This window comes from Rhea pennata, chromosome 1 (genome assembly GCF_028389875.1).
Source record: "Rhea pennata isolate bPtePen1 chromosome 1, bPtePen1.pri, whole genome shotgun sequence".
NCBI lineage: Eukaryota > Metazoa > Chordata > Aves > Rheiformes > Rheidae > Rhea > Rhea pennata.
Window position 1 is genome coordinate 136,654,591 of NC_084663.1, and position 23,849 is coordinate 136,678,439.

The 23,849-nt window shown below is 42.5% G+C and overlaps 1 long non-coding RNA gene across 3 annotated transcripts in view; it reads left to right on the forward strand.

The window, feature by feature from the left end:
• Nucleotides 1–9,442: 9,442 nt before the first annotated feature.
• LOC134154402 (uncharacterized) overlaps nucleotides 9,443–23,849 on the forward strand; it is a 34,448-nt gene continuing 20,041 nt past the window's right edge. For 2 of the 3 annotated variants that reach the window (XR_009961362.1, XR_009961361.1), the window contains exons 1-2: nucleotides 9,443–9,799; nucleotides 20,094–20,339. This is a non-coding gene — a long non-coding RNA (uncharacterized LOC134154402). The remainder of the gene's footprint in view (nucleotides 9,800–20,093; nucleotides 20,340–23,849) is intronic. The other variant, XR_009961360.1, reaches the window with a different exon arrangement.

Genomic DNA, 23,849 nt, shown 5'->3' on the forward strand with positions numbered 1-23,849 from the left:
GCCTGTGACAAAGTGACCTCATGTATTGGTACAGGCAGCGGCTCCACACAAAATGTGGAGACAATAAGCTGCACATGAGGCAGCATTGTGCCACATATTGAACTCCATTAGAAAGACTGTAGCCAGCAATTTGAGGGAAGTGATTACTCACCTCTTGTGAGACCACAATATGAAATAACTTGCCCCTTTTCAGGTTCCTCAGTACCAGAGAGATACTGACAAACTGAAGCGTATGATGTACAAGGAGAGGCTGAGAGAACTGTGACTGTTTTGACTGTTTTGCCTGGATAAGGCTAAAGGTTAGTGGATCTAATTGCCGTCTTCAACCACCTAATGCATACTTACAGAGAAGATGGAGCCAGACTTTTCTGGGAGATGTGCAGCGGAAGAACAAGAGACGATAGACACAAGTTGCAGCAAGGGAAATTCTGACTCGATGTAAGGAGGAATTTTTCATCCTGGAGGGCTTAGGCACAAGAATATATGCCCAAAGACGCTGTGGAAACTCCATCTTTGTAGATAAATGAAATTTGACCGGACAAGGTCAAGAGCATCCTTACCTAATTTGAAGATGGCTGTGCTCTGAGTATGAGATTGGACTGGCTGACCTCCAGTGGTCCCTTTCAATATAATTGTTTCTGTGAGTGTATGGCTATCTTAATATGAATCCTTAATATGATCCCTGGCAAGCTGGATATGTTTCATAAAAATGATTAAGGTTTTAAAATATACGTAATTCTCTATGAAAGTCTCCAGGAAATGAAGGCAGTGAGGGGTGTGAGGTCATTAACCATGCTTGTGTATGCACCACACAGAAAAGCAGATTTTAAATATTTCTGTCTGGGCCTCTGGGGTCCCAGCAACCGTTGCTGTCCCTGCCCAGCCCCAGTCCCACCTTGGCCCTGTCCAGGGCTGTCTGTTGCTGCTGTGCAACGATGCAGCAGGGCCGGCTCCAGCCTCGCTGCAACCTGGCCCCTGCCTGGCCATGGCCCCCTTCGATGGCCACCCTGACCCCACACCTGGCCTGTGGGGGTGCCCGATGCACCCCAGGGCTTGGGTTGCTACAGCTGCCTCTGGGGTCCTGCGCCCTTGGGGTGGAGGGATGGGCCCTAGCAGCCAGCCCTGGCCTGGCCCCACTGGCAGTCCCCAGCACCAATACTGGCCCCAGCCAATGTGGAGCCCTGAAAATTTCCTGCACTGTTCTGAAGATAGCATGCAGAGCTTTTACTTAACCATGGTATTATTTGTATTGAAATGTTACCTAAGACAGCACAGAGAGTCTGCTATGAATTTCAGACAATTTTTCTTCAGTCTTTCTGGGACTCAGGAGTCCAAAATTGCCTCTTCCAAAACAGAGGATGAACCTTTGACTTTTGCATCCATACTGATGACAACTTGTGGCTGCTGTTATATGTCTGCCAGGATAGGAAGGAATAGCTGAAGAATGTTAAGTGTTTTCAGAACTAAGCTATTTTCATGAAAGGTGGAAGAATAATTGAGAATTTAGCTTCATCTAGGGTACGAAGAAAAGCAAAGTGGGAATAAAAAAATAGATAGAACCTATTTGAATTCTTGACATATACAGTTTCCCTTTAGCTTTGCTACATGCTGCTCTGTAGTTACTGAGGATACAACAAGCATGCAAAGAGGTAGTGATAAAGCTGACCCAGGAATTTTTATGAGAATTGAAAATGGCTCATACATCAAATGAAGTATTTCATGAGAATGGGCCATATTCTTCGCAAGTTTAATCAGGAAGGGTTGCTGAGTTCATGCGGTAATATCTCTGTTGGAGCAAGTATCTCGCAGCCATATTTCAGAGAAGTCATTAATATGGTGATTAAGATGTTTACTTGATGTATGCATGTCCCAAGTTCAACACTGTCTCTGATACAGATTGAAAAGGGCCATGAAAGTTGACTTCCCATAACATAGGTGATTGCCTTGACCTTCAAGACTAGTATTTTTTTTTTTGTGATAGACCTCCTTTACTCTTCCTGCAGGAGCTGTTTAATTAATTTTATTTAAATAATTTAAATATACATTGGAGCAAAGAGTGGAACATGACTTTCCTCTCTTGTATGTGAAGGATCTAAACACTGGGCTAGGAAAATATTTGGAGGAGAGGAGAAGATAGTATCTGAAATCTCTTTTTAAAGAGTAGATATTGATTCTTTATATCACTGCTAGATACCATAAACACAAAGCCTGTGTCTATTCCAGAACTGTGGTACAAATTTATCTTTGATTGCCTTAAATTTTTTTCATTGAAAAATGATAATTTCCCAGAGAGAAAAAGGAGAGAGAAGTTGACATTCCAAACTCTCAAATATATTCACAAGATGGAGATTTTATTTTCCAGACAGTTTGCCTTGCTGGAGAGATGAGCTCACTCACTGAGCCATGCTGCCAGAATTCTTCCTTTTCATGAAAGAAAAGTATGCTCCTTTGAAAGTGTCACAAATTACATGGATGGTTGGTGACACAGAATCATTACTGCTTGTTGAGTAAACATTTTAAGCAGAGAATAAATAAGAAACATCATAAATGAGGACTTGGAGAGGTGACAGAACTCTATTAGAATATTGCTACCATTTTAAAATACATCTGTTTCCAAGCTGTAGAAAAGTTAACTTGTGTGAATATTATTATGCTGTCTGCAATATAGGTCTTGTGCTTCCTTCCCTGGGCTACTTTGCCCTCTACTTTTTCCCATAGGGCTGGGCAGTACTTCCCACCCAGACTTTGTACCTTACCAGTGGCAAACAGAAGTAGCTTTCTCTGCTGATTGTGCTCCCTATGGCCTCTTCCAAACTAGTTAGGAATTTCTTCTCCACACAAAGGGTGGATAAAGGTTGGCATATGTGGGGTGTCCATATCTTGGTGTGTGGGGGGGGAAATGTGGTTTTATTTCAGGAAGATGAAGGAGGCAAGGGGTTTTCTTCTGCTTTAGACCCCAGAACAAACTCAGCTGGTGAAGAGGGAAAAAAGATCCCTACATATCTCAGTTCCAAAAGATTTTATCATGTTTAAGTACTTGATCATACTGGAATGTATGTAAATATTATGAAAAAGTCCCATGCTATTGCCTGCCACTGAAGTGAGCTTTCTTTTATATTTTTCTTACGTTTTATTTTCTATCTCAATGAACACGCTATTTGGGATTTTGCAGGTGACTGATGTCTCTGGCAGTATAATAGCAAACTCATTGCCTAAACTTATAACAGCAGCTGTGTTGCATTGATACAAGTTCTTGCTATACTGTTGGGAGTTTGCATGCTTTAATTCGCACTATGCAAGGCTCTGGAGAAGTGACAGTTTACATGAGATTGCAGGGGATCAAAGATGACCTTTAAAAGTCTCACTGAAACTGCACAGCCTACTGTCTAGCTAGAATGAAATATAGAATGATGCAGGCTGATGACCTGGAGTCAACAGTCAAGATTTAGTCTTGGGAACCTGGTAACAGTATACTCTCAATTCATGAAGTTTTTGTTTGGGAATTCACTTTTCCAGGTGTCCTTAGAAATATAAAACTCTTCACTTTAAAAAAGATTGAAACTGTATTTGTTCCTTTGGGTTTTTGTCTATCAAAATGCAAGTTATTTATTAGAGAAACCTCTTGGTAGGATTTTTACAGATGTGAGTTGTCTAATGGTGTGCTTTTGCTCCCATGTCCCATTAATGCTCAGAGACTTAAATTCTGAGTTGTTTTATGCTATAAAGAAGAACAAAAATAGAGCACCCAAGGTTGTGTCTATCCCACTAAACAAAAAGGGCTAGGTCTGAAGGGTCTGAACCTTAGCTTAGTGACTGAGACTGGCTTAGGTCCACTCTGCTTATAGCTAGCCCCCTCCACAGCAGATTTGTCTTGGATCCAGTGAGTTGGAGTAATGTAAGCCAGAGCAGAGGAGGAGGCTGCCAGTTAAGCAGTGTGAAGTCCAGTGCTTGAGCTTGCTCTGCTTGCTTTCTTTCCCCCCCTCCTTTTTTTTTTAAATTTAGCAGTGTTAATATACTCTAAGAGAGCAGACAAGATGTTTCACTTTTCTACAAGGCTGCAGATGCATACAAAACTCCACTTTTGAATGGGTTTCTACTCAAGGAAGCGTATGTAGAAAATAGGTGTCAATACAAGCTTAACAAGGCTACACCTAGCTAGTGACTGTTGTCTGATTGTAGTATCTTACGCTCAAGGACCATGGTAGTGGCTGTGTTTATTTTTTGATATAAGAAAGTCTTCTGCATTAAATGAGATGGTTAATTCACTATGGGATATTTAATGTGGTGGACTTCATACCCAATAGCAGCATCTGGATGTTGCATACAATGAAAAAACTGCATTATGAGCCTAGACCTCCAAAGACATTCAGGCGCCTGAGTGTCTCCGCTCCAGCAAGCAAACTGTGGTCAGTTTGACTGGTAGTGGCTGGTGCTTAAAAACAAGCAGCTCAGAAGTAAGTCTCTAGGCATCCATCAGATGCCTGCCAGTAAGCAGCATATTCCATTTTCTCCTCTAATGAATGATTTCTTCATCATTCTTCTAGAATAAGGTATTTAGCTTCTTGCACTACTTCCAGGTTTAGAGGGCTTCATAAAGAACTGCATTAGAACTGCTCTAGACTGCAATACATCAGCAGTGTGCAAAGCTATTTCTTCTGTTATCATAGTGTGTAGACTGGAAGTTAAACAGCTAGTAACAGTACATTTCAAAGGAAAAATACCCATATATGTTAGTTAAGCCAATTAATACGAAGGCATTATCACTCTCCAAATGAAATCTCAATTGACCAATAAGCAACTAATAGTGAAGAAAACAGAGTTCCTCTATGCATGCAAGAAGAAATCAATTGCATAGAGATTATGGAGCTTGTCTCCCTGTGGGAGGAAAAAATCCTATATCAGCTTCATATATGCTACTAAAGATCAACATTCTTTATTTCCTTAACACATTTATTTTCTGTTCTTATAAAAGGTAATTTAATTCTTGGAGTTGCTATAAGAAAATAATGCACGGGACAGATTTGGGCAGAGAGACTCTTACCTACACTTCAGTCTTCTTTTACAGGAATTCTAGTGCCTACTGCTTTGCTGGAGCATAAATTGAGTTGGAAAAGCAGCTCTGAGCGTATGTATGAGACAATAGTCATCATTTGTCACTGTTCGGGCCAGCCTTCTCTCAGCCCTTTATTTTAACTCACAGGTTCTCAGGATCATCCTTTTATCTTTTTTTTTTTTTTTTTTTTAATAAATATTCCTCCCAGAATACTTCATTCCTCCTTGTCAAGCTTGTTAGAAGATGCCCTTATACTGATACTTTTCCATATAGAATTTTTTTCTCAATTATTTGTTTTAGCACTGCTACAGGTTTCCATTTCTACAATATTTGAGTGTCTCAGTCTTAAATGAAGATATTATTTCAACTCTCGTATGAAATAGGAAAGGCTTTGTGACTTTTGGTTTTGGTTTTAAATCTTAGTTGTGTGAGTAAAGAGTGGAAGCACATACAATCTAAGATTCTGAAATACAGTGAGGTGGCTTACTCCTACATAGCAGAAATTCCTCAGTGTGTTGGAGGATAGGAGTGTGACATGGTTGGAGCCACACAGAGAGCATGTGGCAAATTGGGGAATCTGGACAATGAATTGGCCTCTTGTGTCTCTATTGAAAATGGGCTTGGTGTGCAGCATTTAATAGCCATTCAGAAACAAGAAGCAAATATAGCAAGCAGGATGGTTTGGAAAGAATGCTACATCTCATCCTAGGGTCTTTAATGGGTCAAACCTGCACCTTTCCTTCAGCATGGGCATACCTTATGGCATGAATTATTGTTGCACTCAAAGCCAGCAGCTGGTTGGAAGATATTCAAATTAAAAATAGAGTGTGCTTTTTCAGGAACTGCGAGGCAAAGAGAAAGGAAAGAGTATTCATACCAAACATTTTTAAGATGTACATGTTGGTGTCATTATTCCCAGCTTCTGACTCAGTGACAACAGTATATGAATACAGTGTGGAGAATTTTTCCTAGAGGTTTACTGTTGTGACTGCACCTGCTGCATGAATTTTGTTAATCTTCACTTTAAGCGTAAAAGCACATTTGATAGTCTTCATATATCTTGCTTTGTCTTTGACCCACAACCGATTCTCTTTATTGACCCTTCTTTTAGTTATAATTCTGAATGATAGAATGAAAAATAATATTGGGATATACCAGGTTTTTAAAAGATGTTTTTGGAGGCTTGAACATTGGAATGAAACCTTAGAGACAATCTGAGGTTTTGCCAGAACAAAAAATTCATAAAAAACATGTATTATAACAAGCAAAAATAATATAGTTAGAATACATTTATAAAACCTCTGTTGTACTTCCTTTCTTTCATTTAAAATTAAGCCATCATTTTGGAATATATTTTCATAACAGGGTGTGGCTCAGGATATATTCCATTCACATACTATAGGCTAACATTATTAGGTAGCCTCTGTTCAAATTAACAGAAGATTCATTGAACAACAGTGTGTGGCCTTTTGTATATTTTTAAGTGTTTCTACCTCTCAGACAAAAAACATGAATGCATCTCTGGTGTAAATGTGTTTGGTGTGTACAGTCTTTTTACTTCAAAAAGATCCAGCTGTCTTTCCTTCTGCTTCATGTATCTTCACCACTGAGAGACTCTTCAAAGAAAATCAAGCTCCAGTTTCCAAAAAACAGCGCTGTCTAACAATGAGTATGTGGCTTGTGTTGTGAAATAGACAAAAAGGGAGCTGAATATTTTGTGGTTTAATTTCGGGATTCCCATCAGTGTTACAAAGAGCACAGCGGGATTTTAATTACTGTCTTAGTACTATCAAGATGATCTAATAAAGCTGATTATCTTGATGTTTGCCTTTCCTTGTTCCTTTAAAATAAAGGTAAAAGTAGAGGCGACTTTCAAAATTATATTAACACATTATTTTAGTTGCAAACTACTTCCATTTCTTTATAAGTTCCACTATAACTACTTCCAATTAATTCCTAATTACTGCATACAGCATCTGGATTTGCAGTTGTGCACATGCTCTATAAACACCTACATTTATCTCAATTGTATCCTGACGTTTCACAAAGACGAATATTCCACCAACAAAAACAGCTAGATGTCCATGATAATTCCCACTGTAGTTAAAGTATGTTTACTTTGGTGATAACAATACTTTAAAAAGAGGAAAGAGGATCACGGCCACCACAGGGAAATCCTGCCGACAGCTTTGATCCTTGAAATATACTTAAAGGAAAAAAATCATCACACAACAGAAAGTAAACAGTAACATCATTATTAGGAGCGGAAGAGAGTGTGCTGTGTCCTTGTGGGTATGTAAGTCACCCTTTAGGGCAGTGGTTGCGGGGACAAGATTTGCATGAAAGGGAAAGTGGGAAAATGGAGTAGCCCCAGGGGGTGGCTGGTTTAACAGCCTTGGATTGGTCATATTTCAAATATCAGTGTCTCTATTTATAATCTGATGTGTGTTTTTTCTCTTAAACATCGTTCTCTTCAAAGATGTTACACTGAGGTGATTTTGGTTTCCCCCTTACATTCAAAATTTACACTTGGCTTAGAATAAAATAAGATGGGTTCTTCTATTTTTCTGTCAGGATGAGAAACCAGTGACAAAAAATTCTTCTGTGACAATGGCCTGTACCAAGGGACTAGTGGAAACTTCACGAAGAAGCCCATAAGCTTTTCAGCTTTGGGTAAGCCTGCCATTGTGTGTATTTTATTCATGTCAGCCTTCTTCATACCCACCTTAGCTTGTCATTGGCCCCACAACTCAACACTTGCTTGAAAAAACCCTTGGAAAATAGCCCCTTCTGCACCAAATGACTAGGCCGCCCTGCCGATTTTCCCATTCTCCTTGGGCAAGAGGAGATTCCCAGGTACGCCCAGCCAGGAAGGCCGGCCCAGCTTGCCCAGCTCTCCCGCACAGGGATGCGGTGCCCAGCCCCAGTGCTCCTTCTGGGCGGGGATGGCAGCCCTGGGCGCTGCTCCTGCCCAGCACCACTGCTGCCGCGCAGCCAGGGCCCCAGCCGCTGCAAAGGCCTGCCCAGTAATGGCCGGGTGCTTGTTTTGAAACGACAAGTTCAGGAATTGCTGGGGGCGGGGAAGAAAGAATTGAATTGAAAAGAAAAAAAAAAAAAGGGCAGACTGTGGAATTGTGTGGGGGAAAAAAATTCCTCTTAGAAAAAACAAAACAAAGCAGGGGAGTGCCTCCGGTTTTCCCCGGCGCCGGTTGACGGCTGCGCCGCCGCCCGGCAGGGGGCGCACAAGGGCGCGCCACGGCTCTCGCCCGCGGCGCCCGCCCCGCCCAACCGCCGAGGCAGGGGGCGGAGCCGCCCCGGAGCCGGCTGGGAGGGGCGTGGCTTGGAGGAGGAGGAGGAGGAGGAGGAGGAAGAGGAGGAAGGGGGCGGGACCGCCGCGGAGCGGGCCGGGCGGGGTTAGTGCCGGGGCCTGGGGCGGAGCGGGCTGCGAGGGGCGTGGCTTGTAGGGGGCGTGGCTTGTAGGGGCGGGAGCAGGGCCGGGGTGTGGCGGTGCTGTGGGGGCGTTGGCGGCTGCGCCGCGCAGACAAAGACCCGCGAGGGGGTTGTGTCGGGCGGGGGGTGGTTTTAAACAATGGGAGGTGATTTTTGTGAGGATATATATATATATATATATATATATATATATATATGCATATATATATATTGTTTGCTGTAACTGTTGTCGTTGAGGCGGTCAGGGATTTTTAGGGAGAGCAGGGTGGCGGCAGTGGCGTGTGTGTCTCTGTGTGTTGCGGGGGGAAGATGCAGGCAAGGGGCAGTGGGCAGGCTCGTCCCCTGGCAGCGGCTGTCCCCGGTCGAGGGCGTTTTGGGAGAAAGGCGATCCGGTGAAATTGGCAGGCATCAGCACTGCGCAGGGAAATGCGTAAAGGGCCGCGTGCTTACAGCTGCAGGGAAATTAAATCTGTGGAGTAAAAGGGATTTTTAGGATGTTCTAGAAGAGAACGGGCTGCTCTTTATTTGTTGTTAAATTAATAAAAATCCCCTCCCACGGCGGTGCCCGCCAAGCCCCGGCTGTCGTCGCTGTGTTGCGTTTGACCCGGGGAAGGGAGCGCGCCCGCGCTTCGCTTCGTTCCGCGGGCACCGCAAGGAGCGCGAGGTAGCTGCTGCTGCCTCCCATCGTACGCAGTCACGGCGTGGCTGCTGTCAGCAAGCCAAAAACAGAAAGCCACAAAACTTCGCAAGCAGATGCCTTTGCCCAAGTATGTCTTAGTAACGAGCATGCCGAGAGAAAGGCACAGTTCCTTGTGAGTGCCTTCTTTGGTTTACGACCTTGGCTGAAGCCCCTAAAACAAAAACTTCACGTGTTTTATGTGGTGCCAGATTTTTTTTTTTAACTACTATTTTAACCAATATGTACATTCTGTCCTTTAATTATATTTCCAAAGACCAGTAGACACTAATATTTTTCCTGTTACCTAAGCTACTGTATTAACCTCCAAACTTCTTAAATACTTGAAAATGAGGCATTTTTGAGCAAGAACTGAACTATGCATATTGGGCTTCTTTCCACTTCAATTGCTTAACGCAGCAGAAAGTTTGCAGCGTTTAGGAACAACCAGAGATTGAGTTGCCCTTCTGTCCTAAGGCTCACTTGCTTTCAGCCTTTTGATTTTAGTTATTACAGAAGAAAAAGCTACACAGCTGCTGAAGAGGTCTTCAATTCTTGCTTAAACCATAAGATACAACCCAAGAATATGGAGAGAATTTCAAAGAACTTTTTCAACAACTGTATGTATTAGAATTTAATTAAAATCTGTAAATTACACTGTGATTTTAGTTTCTTGTAAGGTTGCAAAATAGTACTTTCTGAAACATGAACTGAGTGTGGCAGGCTGGCAGACATTTCTTTCTCTGGTATGCTGAAGGAGCCTTATATGCTTTGTCTTACTCTGTATCCTTTTTCTTTGCATTTATAATGCTCTCATCTCAGTTGCATCTCAGTAACTGTCTGGTAAAGATTGCCCTATTATTTGTTGTTAAAGTGTATAGCCATAAGGAACTAAGGGCTCAGATCCCATACGGGGCTGAAGGCCCTTGGTTTTGGAGCTGGAATTTGTCAATCTGAATTAGGCATCCAAATTCCATGTACAGGTAATACAGGAGATGCTTGGAGATGGGAATCCGAACAATAGCGTGTGTCATTAAGTGGGAAGATACTGAAAGGTTAGCTAATAGAGATGTGAAACACCATAAAGTGTAGGCACCTATTCTCTGGACCCCTGCAGGATGCTCAGACCAAAGCAGGATGCAGCATAGACTTAAGTCATCCCATAGAACACAGGTGATGAGATCATGTATTTATTTTCAAATGTGTTTATTTTCAAGGTGCAGGCAGTATTAGTTTTGATACAGCATCTCCCTACTTGCCTGGGAGATCTTGCCTGGAGAACAGGAAACCTGGGGCTAGAAGGGGAATGGGGACATTTTGCTGGGACTGCAACTGTGGAAAAAGCCATCCAAGGTTCAGAGAGAGGGAGAGAAGGGATGCATGGGAGCAGACTTTGTAGTTCTCATTCTATAATCCACTGGTGAAAGCACTTAGCAAGGGATGGATGTGGGGATTGCTGTTTCAGTCCCAAATGTCTACGTGTCTGTTGTTTGATGCCATATTCAATATATAGATCTAGGAACAGAAACAGAATCCAGAACTCCGGCTCCAGCTCCTCCTTACTTTTCTTCCCCTCCTCCCCCCTTTTTTTTTACTTTTTTACTTTTGAATGAAATAGAACTGTATCTATGGTGCTTTCTACTGAACAAAATGCTGTCAGTGTGTGCTAGTGTTCTGTGAGCATGCCTGTCAGCTTGGGTCCCTCAGGGAACTTAACCAGCAGGAGCCTCATTTGTGAATCCGTAGCAGGCACCAAGATGCACAGCTTAGTCGAGATGGCTGCTTATCTGGGCACACACAATGCTTGAATAGTAGGCAGGTAAGCATAAAAATAAAATGGCTTCTACAATGGTTGTGATTTACTCTTTTGGGTGTTGCTGTATAAATTGCCTCTACATTTTACTGTAGTCTGTTCAATTCAAAGGTTCAGAGCTGTTCAGAGCTACTCTTTACACAAGACATTTGCACTTTCATTGTCTTAATAGTATTTGGATTTCCTTTCCCCCCCCATACCATTTCTCATGCGCATGTGAGAATTTTGCTATAGACATCACCTGCCGTATGAAACAAAAGTCCTGGATTTGTCTCCTGTATTAAACATCAGTAGAAAAGCCCAATTTGCTGCTTTGTCTGACTTCCTCATTTCTCTTAGACTGTGCTGGTTCTGTAATCAGTTTTCTAACAACATCAGCTTTATAATTTTGGGATACAATCTGCTTCAGAGATAATAGGCAAAAAAAATATATATTTGATCCTAGGAATTTCATTCATGTGACTGTTTGTACCAGGATGTGATAGGAAGGGCACTGAGTAATGCTGGTGTGGAGGCTGCACCCGGTCCTTTGGCCTGCCCTGCCTTGCAATGAGTGTTGCATCGGGAAAAAGCAGCAGGATGCTCTGCTCTGACACCAAGTGAGTGCTGACTCTAGGGCAGACAACCATGTGAAAAAGCAGTGAAGCAGTGACCTTATAGCTGTCTTATTTGGGGTCCAGTTCCAAAACATCTGTTCGTTTGACACTGGTTGTGCGAACTGTCAAAGCAAATGTCCTAGAAGGGTGCCACAGTGAGAAAAATCTGACGTACAGAGATGCTGCTGGTTCAGAAAATCTTAAAACCTTTATCCCCCTGCCCCCATCCTTTCACAGCTACAACATGCTCCGTCATTGTGAGTGTCTCCCATGCATGGCTGATGAATCGCCATTTTAGGCAGGCAGTTTATGGCTCATAAATACTTGGGTGTGTCAGACTGTAATGGATCCCTTAGGAATGGCTGTAGTGTTTGGAGAGTGGCTGAACACATCCCTGTAAATTCCTGTCTCTTCAGCATAGAAAATGGATTTTAATGGTCACAAACAGATGGTGTTCATGAAAGGGAGAAAAAAATCTGATTATACCTCATGTCAGACAGGGTGGAGAAAATAATCTGCTAAATTTAAAGCTTTATTTTATTAGAAACAGAAATATAGCTTCAAGCAGTTCTGGTACAATGTAAAAATCTTGACTACTATTGCAAGAACTAATTGGGTCTCAAAAGACAAAGCAGTTCCAGTCAAACTAGGTAAGAGGAATAATCTGAAGTAGTAGTAAGAACTACGTGGATTTTTTGTTTTTTTTGTTTACTTCATTTTTCCAGTAGGATTTGATAACCATAGTTAAGCTGTCAGGCAGCTGAAAGAGTTAAAACCATGACTGTCATTTCCACTACCTCAACTTTTTGAACATCATCTACATCCCTTAAAAATCTAGTTGCTTGCATTTATTAGAAAGGTCAGGAAAAAATACTCAGTTTTGGGTCACACCAAAATGATTGTATGATATGAAAAATCAGTGATTCTAACAACTTTGGCTCAGATGCTTGTTCAGGCCTCCAGAGAGCACATAAACATCCATTAATGCATGTTTAAGGTGTAACATAGTGATAAACACAAGGCCAATTATTGACTGAGGCTGAGACATACAGGACTTAAATTTCACTGTAGACACTTAACTCTGTGACATCTATATATATAAAAAAATCCATATAATGCCTTGTATGTTTGTTTCCATTATTTTTCCACCCTGGGAGCGGTGGCTGGAACCCTGAACACTCAGTTCTGCAGCAGCAGGTTGCTGATCTTGTGAATCTTGCATTCCTGGCTTTGTGGGAGCACAGTTTCAACAGCGTTAAATGTTGACTCTTTACCTAGTGAAGTGCATAACCACTTACTTCCAGGTGGCTGAGGTACGTGTTCTGAAGTGAGAAGTCTTCTTCTGAATGCCCTCTGGCTTATCAAGCATGGGGAAGCTAAAGGTGAATGGCAGCAGATCTTCCTCTAGCCAAATTGTGAAAAGTAAAGGTATCCATACATAAAGGGATTAACATGCATCCAGGTATATTATGTGAAGAATCCTTCTTCACATGGGCATCTCTCACAGGACAGCAGTAAAGTTCTGGATTCACATCCTTCTTCTCACTCTTTACTTTTGACTGCTAAGTGTTGCTTATTATGAAACTAAATTTCAAAATGTTTAGCACTGTGTAGAGATTTTAGACTGTGATGCCCATTCCTAGACTCCAATGCCTAAAACCTTTTATAAGTCTAGCCCTGTGTGTGTGTCTCAGGAATCAAAACGGAGATAAAATCTTTGCCTGTTTGAGATGGTCCAAATAAGACTGCAAGTATGCAGGTTGAATGCTTGAAGTCAGGAAAGAGCTGTGTGTTGGTAAGGACAGGGAGGTGGGACTGTAGGTTAAGAGATTAAGATGAGTGTTTTTTCTGCCCCGGTATGGTGCTGCAGCCTATGATGCCTGGGTAGTTCTTGGAAGGGTCTAGCACTGTTTGTTGTGTTACAGCTGGACTGGGTAGTGATCAGGTTTTCATTCCCGAATATGTCATCTATGAGAACTGCAGGCCATTTCCTCAATATAAGGGGAAAAAACAGAGGAAGGGTGTGATTATGCTGCTGAAATGATTGCTTTTGCTTGTTGCTGTGGTTCTGGCTATTGGTCAGCAACCTTGGGAAGCTGCAGTGTTCTTTCTGGTCAGCAGACTGGAAGTATAGGAAGCACAAAGATATGGAGGAAGCAGATAATGGACAAATAAATGGGATGACATGTGAAAATATAAGAAGAAAATCATGTTCTGAAGACGGTGTTCTTGGCCATAATCTTTTATATTAATCCTATTGTAGGGTGGATGATGGAACAGAGGCGAAAATTAACTTTCAGAGTCAACCCAAAAAGTGTGAATTATTTTTTTTTGTGAAGGCATCAAGGGAACATTTCCTCTAAGAGAGCATAAAAATTTAGGCTCAAACTGCCTCTGGAGGGAGGAATGACAAGCAACTGAGACTGCAGCTTTACTGAGTTTGTATCAGAGTGTCTGAAGTTTTTTACAGAGCTCTTTGTGAGACTTGCAATAGGCAAAAGCCCAATATTAGTCTTTCTGGCCCTAACCAAGCACATTATAGTTGATTCTCCATCTTACCAACCTCCTCTAAGCTCCATTGGGGATCAATTACTAACATTTGCACTGTATATGGAATCCAAGTATCATTGTGTTAAATCAGCACTAGGATATAGTATTGCCAGCTCCTGTTTTTATGAAGAGTTCTTAAAGGCTGTGCTTCTGAACTGTTGTGAGTATGAGTGTCTCAAAATTCCTTAAAGAAGGAAAAAAAAAAGGAAAGGAAGAAGTTGAAAATATGAATGGAGTCCCAAATACAAAAATCAGAAGACAACTGAACAACAATATAAAACAAAATGTGCTGCTTAAAACTCAAGATTTTTTTGGTATAGCCAACGACTTTTCAGTGCTTAGACTTGGCAAAACTGGGAAGATTATGGAAAAGTATGGACATTTCTTGCTGATCTTTCTAAGAGAAGAAAGAACTGAGGAAAAGGGGGACATGGGAAAGTCTTTGTCTCTTTCTCAGTGGGTGAACATGCCTGTCATTGTGGGGAACAGAAGGCAGTAGTGTATGCCTGGTGGCCCTTAGAGCTTCAGGCCATTTGGATGATTATTGAATGGATGTGGCTGGAGCCAGGGAGAACAGTATGTGTTCGGTAATAATTGCAGGGCTTGTTTGTGTGATCTGGGCAGCTGTCCCTTACAGGCAGCACTGAGACAACCAACTCATTTCACTGAACACCCTTCTGATAGTAATAACTTCTACTCCCAACTAGCTGGAAATGGATGGAAACCGGTGACCTGGAGGTGAAAGGTGCCATACTCCATTCCAGTGCTCTGAGTCACTTGGTCTCTTGTTACAATGAGCTTTCTGTGCTACTTTGAGGGATGCTTTTGCCTTGCTGCTTTCCAGCACTTAGGGGCTGTGGTTAAAAACAAATTAACTACTTTCTACAAACTCTTCTTCTCCAGCCCTTTCTTTAGTTTAGAGGACATTTGTATCCGTATTAGGTGGTACTTGATGGGAATGGTCTGTGTTGTAACTTTTTTGTATCTGTAGTACCTGATACTTGGTGAGAATGGTCTAGTGTAACTTTTTAGTGCCTAGAACAATACCGCTGTATTAAGCGGAATACAAATACATAACTAGTAAAGTCTTGGAAATCTGTGAGAAAGAGCAGCGGTTGGTTACATATAGATTCTGTGGCTGGAAGCTCATGCTCTCACCACGAGAAGCAGTCAGCATGAAGGTCAGAAGTTGAAGAGTAATGAAATAGTGACCTCCAAAGTCAAATGTGGCCCCCACAATAAGTCTGCACGTGTGCGCAGTATCACAGCCCGGTTACGCAGCCGGGGCGGAGTTGGGCTAGACTCCCTGCACTTGCTGGCCCCATGTGCCAGGACTCCTGCCTACTGCAAGTAATCATAAATACTGGAGTTTTTCCTAAGGAGGGGGAGGTTGCTACACAACAGAGGACCACGTTGCCTCCTTGGGGACGCCCCAAAAGATTGTGTCTGCCGACTCTCCCTCTCATCACGCAGAGAATATGGATAAGCATTGGAGTGGTCCTTCTCGAGATTACCATCAGGTCGGTCTGTTTGTAAGTATCTACTAATAAACTGCTTGCTACTGAACAGTGTCTGTGTATGTGTGTGTGTTTGTGCTGGCTTGCCAAACCAGGTGTCTGGCCCCCGGGAATATAACTAGAACATAAGTTGGCGATGAGGATGAGATTCCTGGGGTTTGCAGCATAGTGAGATTGGTGAGGCGCACAGCTGTACTGAGGCCATGCCACCTGCATTGGTGGGACTTGGTCAGTGGGGTGCGCAGCTCTACTGAGGCTGCGCCACCTGGATTGGTGAGACTCGGTCAGTGGTGGGGTATACAGCTGTACTAAGGCTGTGCCACCTGGATTGGTAGGACTTGGTCAGTGAGGGGCACAGCTGTACCGAGGCCGCGCCACCTGCATTGGTGGGACTCGGTCAGTGGGGTACACAGCTGTACTGAGGCCGCGCCACCTGGATTGGTGGGACTCAGTCAGTGTGTTTGCTTGTATCTTGCCCGGGCTTGACATTTTGGTGTGTGTGTTGTGGATCTAATATTGCTTTGGAGCAAGGTGCCTACTGCTTATCTTTGTTACCGTAGTCATTGCAAAGTATATCATACCAAGCATAGGATTAGACGTGAGCCTGCTGGTTCAGGCTGTAGGGGGAAAAGAGGCAACCCCATCCCTTGAGCATCCTGGGTGGACGCAAGAGCCATGGACTGCGCTATGTGATAAGTGGGAAACATGTACGGGTGCTTCTCCGGAGCCATGGACTGGGACAAGCCCCATGGAAGTGTTAAAGTATTGGGAAAAATTTGTAGAACCCCTCCCACATCAAGGACAAGGAGTGATTAAAGCATGCAGGGTGAATGGGGGGAGCCTTCCTGTTTGTCTATAAGGTACTGGAAGGACAAGCTCATGAATTAGCTGAAAAGGTAGGACAGCTAGAACAACAGGTTTAAGAGCAGAAAACTGCAAATCTCATGCAGCAACAAGCTTTGTTAACCATAACAAATCTGAAAATGAATAGGGATTAGACCAAGCCTCTTGTCCAGACTGCCGTGTACTACGAGATGACCCACGTCCCTTTGTCTGGTGCACTATTTGGTGGCCAAAAACAAATTCACAACAGATTCGGGCATTGGTGGACACTGGGGCGGAGGTCACTATTATACACAGCAATCCTGACAAAAACAAAGGGACACAGACCCCTGTATGGGGTCTGGACGACCAGCCAATTATGAGAAAATTTGGCTTACTAAGAATGAAAATTGGTGATTGGCTACCTTGCGGATACCACATCATGATTGCTGCGGTAGACGAATATATAATAGGGATGGACATCTTGCGAGGCCAAACGTTAGAAATAGATGGGTCCCTCTGGGCATTTGGTACCGCGCGGTGGCTGCACATCCGTGCTGTCCAAGTAGGAAAGGTTACGGAAGAAGCACAAATTCCAATTGCTACCACTGTTAATCAGCAACAGTATCGAATTCCAGGGGGTGATGAAGCCATTCAAGTCACAGTTAATGACTTACTACAGGCAGGATTAGTGTGAAACACACATTCCCCGTTCAATAGTCCTATTTGGCCAGTAAAGAAACCAGATGGCAGTTGGAGAATGACAGTGGACTATTGAGGTGTGAATGTGGTCCGCTGCTGTTCCCGAAGTGGCTACCTTAATACAGCAGATCCAACAGCGTGCTGGCACGTGGTATGCAGTCATAGATGTATCCAATGCTTTCTTTACCATCCCCATTCCAAGGGAAACTCAGGAGCAGTTTGCCTTTACCTGGAATGGTAATCAGTGTACTTCCACCAGATTGCCTCAAGACTATAAACGTAGTCCTACCTATTGTCACCAAGCCATTCACCGCACACTTGTAAAAATAGATGTACCTGCCCAGGTACAACTGTTGCAATACATTGATGATATACTAATACAGGGGCTAACACATGAAGAAGTGCAAACAGTCCTGGACATGACTGTTTCGTGCTTATGGGAAGCTGGATGGGAAGTCAATCCAAAGAAAATACAAGGCCCAGCACAGAGTGTCAAATATTTAGGCATTGTTTAGAATCAAGGGAAGCAGCAAATACCAGAGCATGTTGTTGATACCATTTGGAATTGGTCTGTACCGACTACCAAACAACAAGTACAACAGTTCGTAGGTGCAGTGGCCTTTTGGCAGGCTCATTTACCCGGCCTTGCCATCATCCTGAAGTCCCTGTATCAAGTTTCACGGGCTTCCAGTGGGGTGACACTCAACAACAGGCCTTTGACAAAGTAAAACATCTGATTCAGGAATATCTTGAATTACATCCCTTAAGGGATGGTCCTGTGGAACTTCATGTAACAGTTGAACAAGATGTGGTTCTATGGAGTCTTTGGCAGTTACAGGAAAATAGGCGACGGCCTCTTGGCCTTTGGTGCCGACGGTTGGTTGGAGCAGAGCAGCGCTATACCATATTTGGGAAACAGTTGTTGACTGTTTATTGGGCTCTGCTCCACACAGAAGCCAAGACCCTGAATCATGAGGTAATAGTCCGTATGGACACCCCTGTGATTGCCTGGGCACTTATACCCATCACTACACATAAAATAGGACACGCTCAGGAAGCTACCATTATTAAAATGAAATGGTATTTGCAGAAGTGAGCTAAACCAGGGAGCAAAGGAGTACATCTATTACATGAAGCAATCAGCCAAGGGGTACAAGGAGAACCAGGAAAACCCATGAATTTAGTCAATTATCAAACTGGCAAATGGGGCAAACCTTATGACGAATTGTCTAAAACACAGCGACAACAGGCGCGGTTTACTGAATGGTAGTTGTACCATAAAGGGACGCTGGTGTGCTGTAGCATTTAACCCTGCAAGTGATACTCAGCTGGTCACAGAAGGGCAGGAAGGTAGTAGTCAGTTAGCTGAACTGGTGGCCGCCTGGCAAGCTATTGATGCTACGCCCATAAATCACATTTGTTACTTATACACCGACTCATGGGCAGTGGCACAAGGTCTGGCCAATTGGCTAGGTAAGTGACAGCAAGACCAATGGCTTATTGGCACCAAAGAAGTGTGGGGAAAGCAGTATTGGGAGCATATATGCCAGTTATTACAAGAACGAGATGTTCAGGTGTTTCACGTGGATGCCCACATTAAAGAGTCCACAGAAACAGCAAAGTGGGGTGCACACGTAGACCAATTGGCTCGCATCCACTGCCTCGCCATCACAGCCCCGGAGGAGGAGGTGTTAGCAAGGTGGGCTTGTGATAAAGCTGGCCACACTGGGCAAGATGCTACCATTTCATGAGGGAAAGCGTGGGGTCTGCTGTTGAGCCAAGCGTTAGTGCACCAAGTCATTGATCAGTGCTCTGTTTGTCAGTTGCTGAAAGAATGGAAAGTGTTATCTCAACCATTGGGACAGATCAAGTGAGGGACCTCAGACGGGGATGTTTGGCAACTTGATTATATCGGTCCATTGAAGGAACATCGATGACAGCGATATGCCTGTTTAGCAGTAGACACCTATTCTGGGCTGGCTGTCGTCATTCCTAGCCACTATAGTAATGCTTTTACAACTATTTGGTGTTTGAATACTATTGAGTTGTACTATGGCACCCCTATTGAAATACAATCAGATAATGGTTCACATTTCAAAAATAAAGCAGTGCAGCAGTGGGCAGAAGAGCGGGGAATTACGTGGACATGGCACCTCATTTATTCCCAGGGAACTGGCTTGGTAGAACGGATAAATGGATTGCTAAAGGAGCAGCTCTGGAGATCAGGAGGAGGCTCCTTTCAGGGTTGGGTAGACCACCTTCCAGAGGCTGTTTGTATCTTAAACAACAGAATTGTTGCAGGCAGCACCACGCCACTGTTATTGATGAAACAAGGCCAGATACGGGCTGTACACACACCAATGAATGTAATATCCATAAAGCAGGGCACACTAGTGGACAAGGTGGATATATTGTCCACAGCACACAGGACTGGAGTATTGGTAGTGGGGAAGTAACATGGTTACGCACCGACGTTCATCTGTATGTCAGCAATGCTCAACCAACATGCCTGCGGGTGCTGCAACTAAGTTCAACATTACTTAGTAAGGGTATCATACTGTTGAATCCCATGCAAACAAACCTGAAATCGCTTCTGTTGTTAGGTCTCAAAAATACTACATTGCGCCCAGTCTCAGTACCACCTGCTCCATGAGTTAATGTATATTATGTCCACAGCGTAACACCAAGTCAGCCACCATCAACTTGGTTTGCAGGAGCTCGTGTCTGGTACCAACCCCCTTTACAACAGGTGCCGCTTCCGGCTGAAATATTTACAGCCGATGATTCGTAAGCAGTAACCGTTGTCGTTCAGGGTGAGCAACAGTGGAAGCGCGTACCAAGCGAGCACCTTAGGCGAAGAGAGTAGTCAGGGACAGAAGTATGTTGACTTCCCCTCCCCCTCTTATTTTCCCAGGTAAGCCTGGACTGTACCTCAGCCACAACAGGATGTCTGGGTGACTCTAGCCAATGTCACGGGACAAGATCACCTGTACTTAAGTAAGTACTGCTACTCCGCAGAACCCGTTCTCTACCTGCTTGTTTGGCACACCGTTGACAGCAGAAGAATTAACAGCCTTATGCAACACCACACTCGGCAGCAGACAATCGGGACAAACATTGGAGTGGTCCTTCTCGAGATTACCATCAGGTCGGTCTGTTTGTAAGTATCTACTAATAAACTGCTTGCTACTGAAGACTGTGTGTGTGTGTGTATGTGTGTGTGTGTGTGTGTGTGTGTTTGTGCTGGCTTGCCAAACCAGGTGTTTGGCCCCCAGGAATCTAACTAGAACAGCATTGTAGCAGAGAATGTGTATCCTGGGACTTTATTTACTGATTACAAAGATCATCTCCCTTTGGCTTCCCTTTCCTTGAAAATTCAGACCTTTGTTACAACTGGAAACTGTACTGCTCATATTGAAACCTGTGTTGTGGGGGACCAGATGTGGGTCAGCACAGGCTGCACATTCAATTCAAGATAGTTCTGTTTCACATTTTGTCTCATTTTTATAGCAACATAGGTTTGTAATTACTGATGGTAGTATTTAAGCCAAGGAAGTTGTTTGTATACATGCGAAAGAGGTGCTGTTGGTAACATGTTCATCTAGGTGTGTAAGTTTGTGCATTGTTATCAAGTCATGTCCTGGAGACTATACAGTTTACTACTGCCTCCATATAAAGAGGAGCGGGAGAAGCTTGTACTTCTAACTGACCATGGTCCAACTGAAGTCAATGGCAGTAGTGTAGTGATGACTGAGGTGTTTACAAGCATATGGAAATGTAACTCATTATTTTTGCAAGTACCATTCCACTCTTCTATTGTATGGATCCCCACCTTATCTAGGATACCACACATTAGACAGACAGCATATACTATGTCAAAGCAGGATAGACTTATTGGGAAAAATGTGCAGCACACAAGCCCCATTAAGAAAACAAAATTAACTAAAACGCCTTTCCACACCACTCCAAAAACATTGAAAAACCTATTAATTAAGGAGAGAAGACTTGGGAAGTACCAAATGAAACTCTCTTGTATCATCTCTACTCCATCATGCTTCACCTTATTCTATTTTGAGGCCTTGCCGCTGCATTTCCCTGTGTTGTACTGAATCACTAATCCTAACATACGTGTTTGCTCTGATTGATTAAAACAAAACCTTGTTACTATTTATTGTTTTAAAATAAATATAGGCCTCTGTAGGGCTCTTGTGCCTCAGTGTTTTGTAGCAGAGGTCAGGAATGTATTCAAAAGACTTATAAAATGTGATTGTTAAAGAATCTCTTTGCTATGTCACTGTTTTCCCTTTCCTGTCCTCATACAAAATAATTCATTGTCATTAGTTGCTATATAACCCTCTCCCTTTAGGCACAGCATGTATGGCTTTCCTTGATTTTTTCCCCAAGCTTCCTTCCTGTTTAAACAAGGAATTGTGTTAGTCAATTCTGACCCAAATACTCCTAGCCTTGCTATCATGAAAAAGAAACATCACTCGGTTTTATGCAGTGATTCATAAACACTGCAGTTTTATTCCTCTTGTGAACTACAGCATTATGGACTATTATTATAGAAACATATGTTCTAATACTGATATTCTTAAAATTCTCTCTCTCTGACTTGTATGTCTTTCTTCTGTGAGTCTTTCAATAGATGATGTGGCCAAAAGTTTAGGCTTCTAATATATTAGTCAATTTACAAGTCCCTGTAGGTAAAACTACAACAAGAAAGGAGAAAGGCAGGGAAGATGTGCTATTCTAGTTCAGTAATGCTGTATATTATTAGTTCCTGTATTCATATCTGAAGGTTATCACTTGCATCACATATCTTGATTTCAGAGGTCTTTAAGTTGGCATTTAATATTTTACCAAATGACTTTTAAAGTTCAAAAGATCGATCAGATATCCAAAATGACTTTTTCAGTTATTTGGAATCTCACTTATTACTTAATCAGTCTTTACACTGAGCCCAGTGTATTATCACTAACTAAATCGTGTCCTACAGTAAAGTCACCAGTCCCCTAATCTGAAAATACTGAGGAATGCAGAACCAAAACTTGCCTACTGCATTCCAAAAATTAACCATCTTCATTCTTAAAGAATGTACTTCAGTTTTTTTTTAGATTTATTTGACTTTACAGCTTGAAACTATTGGTTGTTTTTGCAACTTACTCCATTACATCAAAAAAATCTGTGTTTTCCCTTTGTGAGGGCATTTTTTCACTGTAACCATGTTACCTGTCAGTCTGCATTTTGGTAAATTGAGCTGAGCAAGTTCTATAGGTGTCTTACTTGGCAAGGCAAATCCTACAACCAAAGAATAATTTTTACACCTCTTTTTGCACTTCCATGAAATTACTAGTCTGGTTTCTAAAGAAAATGTGACTTACTAGATCACAGTGTTTGGCTGTCTAACTCTCTGCTATTCTTTTCCTAGTATCTTTTAAAACTTTGGTCAAGTTAAATCAAAACTGTCAGATGGGTAAAAGGCTCAGAGTCATTTACGGTCTCTAAATTTCAAGTTTTGTGAAAATGGATGCTGGGAGGAGATGAGGGAAGTAAGTCTACTACTGAAGAGAAGACAGATAAAACTCAACCATTAGATGTGCTCCTATATGACTGCTCAGCATATACCTCCTGGCAGACCGACCAGCACATGCATAATCTCTTTCCTCAGGGCAAAAGTAAGGAGACAGCAAAGAACACATTATGGGCAGTGCTGGGCTATTTAAGCGGTGGGTGGAATAAGGGAACAAAGAGTACATTTTCTTAGGAAACTAACTTTCCTAAATTATTTCATGAGCAGCAGAACTAAATTGTAAAGTGCAGACCTAACACTCCATGCTATATGTTCCTCACTTTAAAGAAAATTTCTTGTAAAACAGATATAGGTGTTATAAAATTAAAGATGCCAGTTATTTAAATTATTAGTGGCTGTGGGGAAAATATTTGCTATTTTTGGATTTTTATATCTTTATGCCTGTGAATTTGAGCTTTGTTGATACTAGTAAATACTTTATGATTATTTAGCCAGAAATATGGTCTGCATTATACAACACTCCACAGTGTTATGAATAGAAGTCATGCAGGCTGAGGCACTGAAGAGATTTCTCTATGCTGATATGTATCTGCCATAACACAAATGGAGTAAAATACTCCAAGCAGCTCTGACAGTTACCTCCTGTGTCTAATGTATTTTGTGATGACATTTACTACCACTAGCATATTATGAATTATTATCCTGCCTATTACCTTAAACAATTAGTAACACAAATTCCAACATCCTGGCCCATCATACTGACTGCCCTCCAATTATATGTCCAAATATATAGATTCACAGGATAGGCTATCATCTTCTGGAGGAAGCAATTAAAGGACAATGTGTGTCAGACAGAAGATTAAGGGCCCCATGTTAACATGAAGAGTTGGGTTTCAGTTCTTATGATCTGTCATGTCAGCAACTTCTGGTTTAATGGCCATCTGAGGTCATGATAATTTGCGTAGAAACATTAATGACAGTACAGTACAGTGCAAAGGGGCAGACATGTTTGACTGGTGATCACTATTCATGGAGCTCTTGGGAGGATCATCAGGCATCCAGGCATGGGAAAAACAAAAGCACCTAAAAATCATTTATTTACTACCAGTCTTAAACAATATACAGGCCTCCAGATGT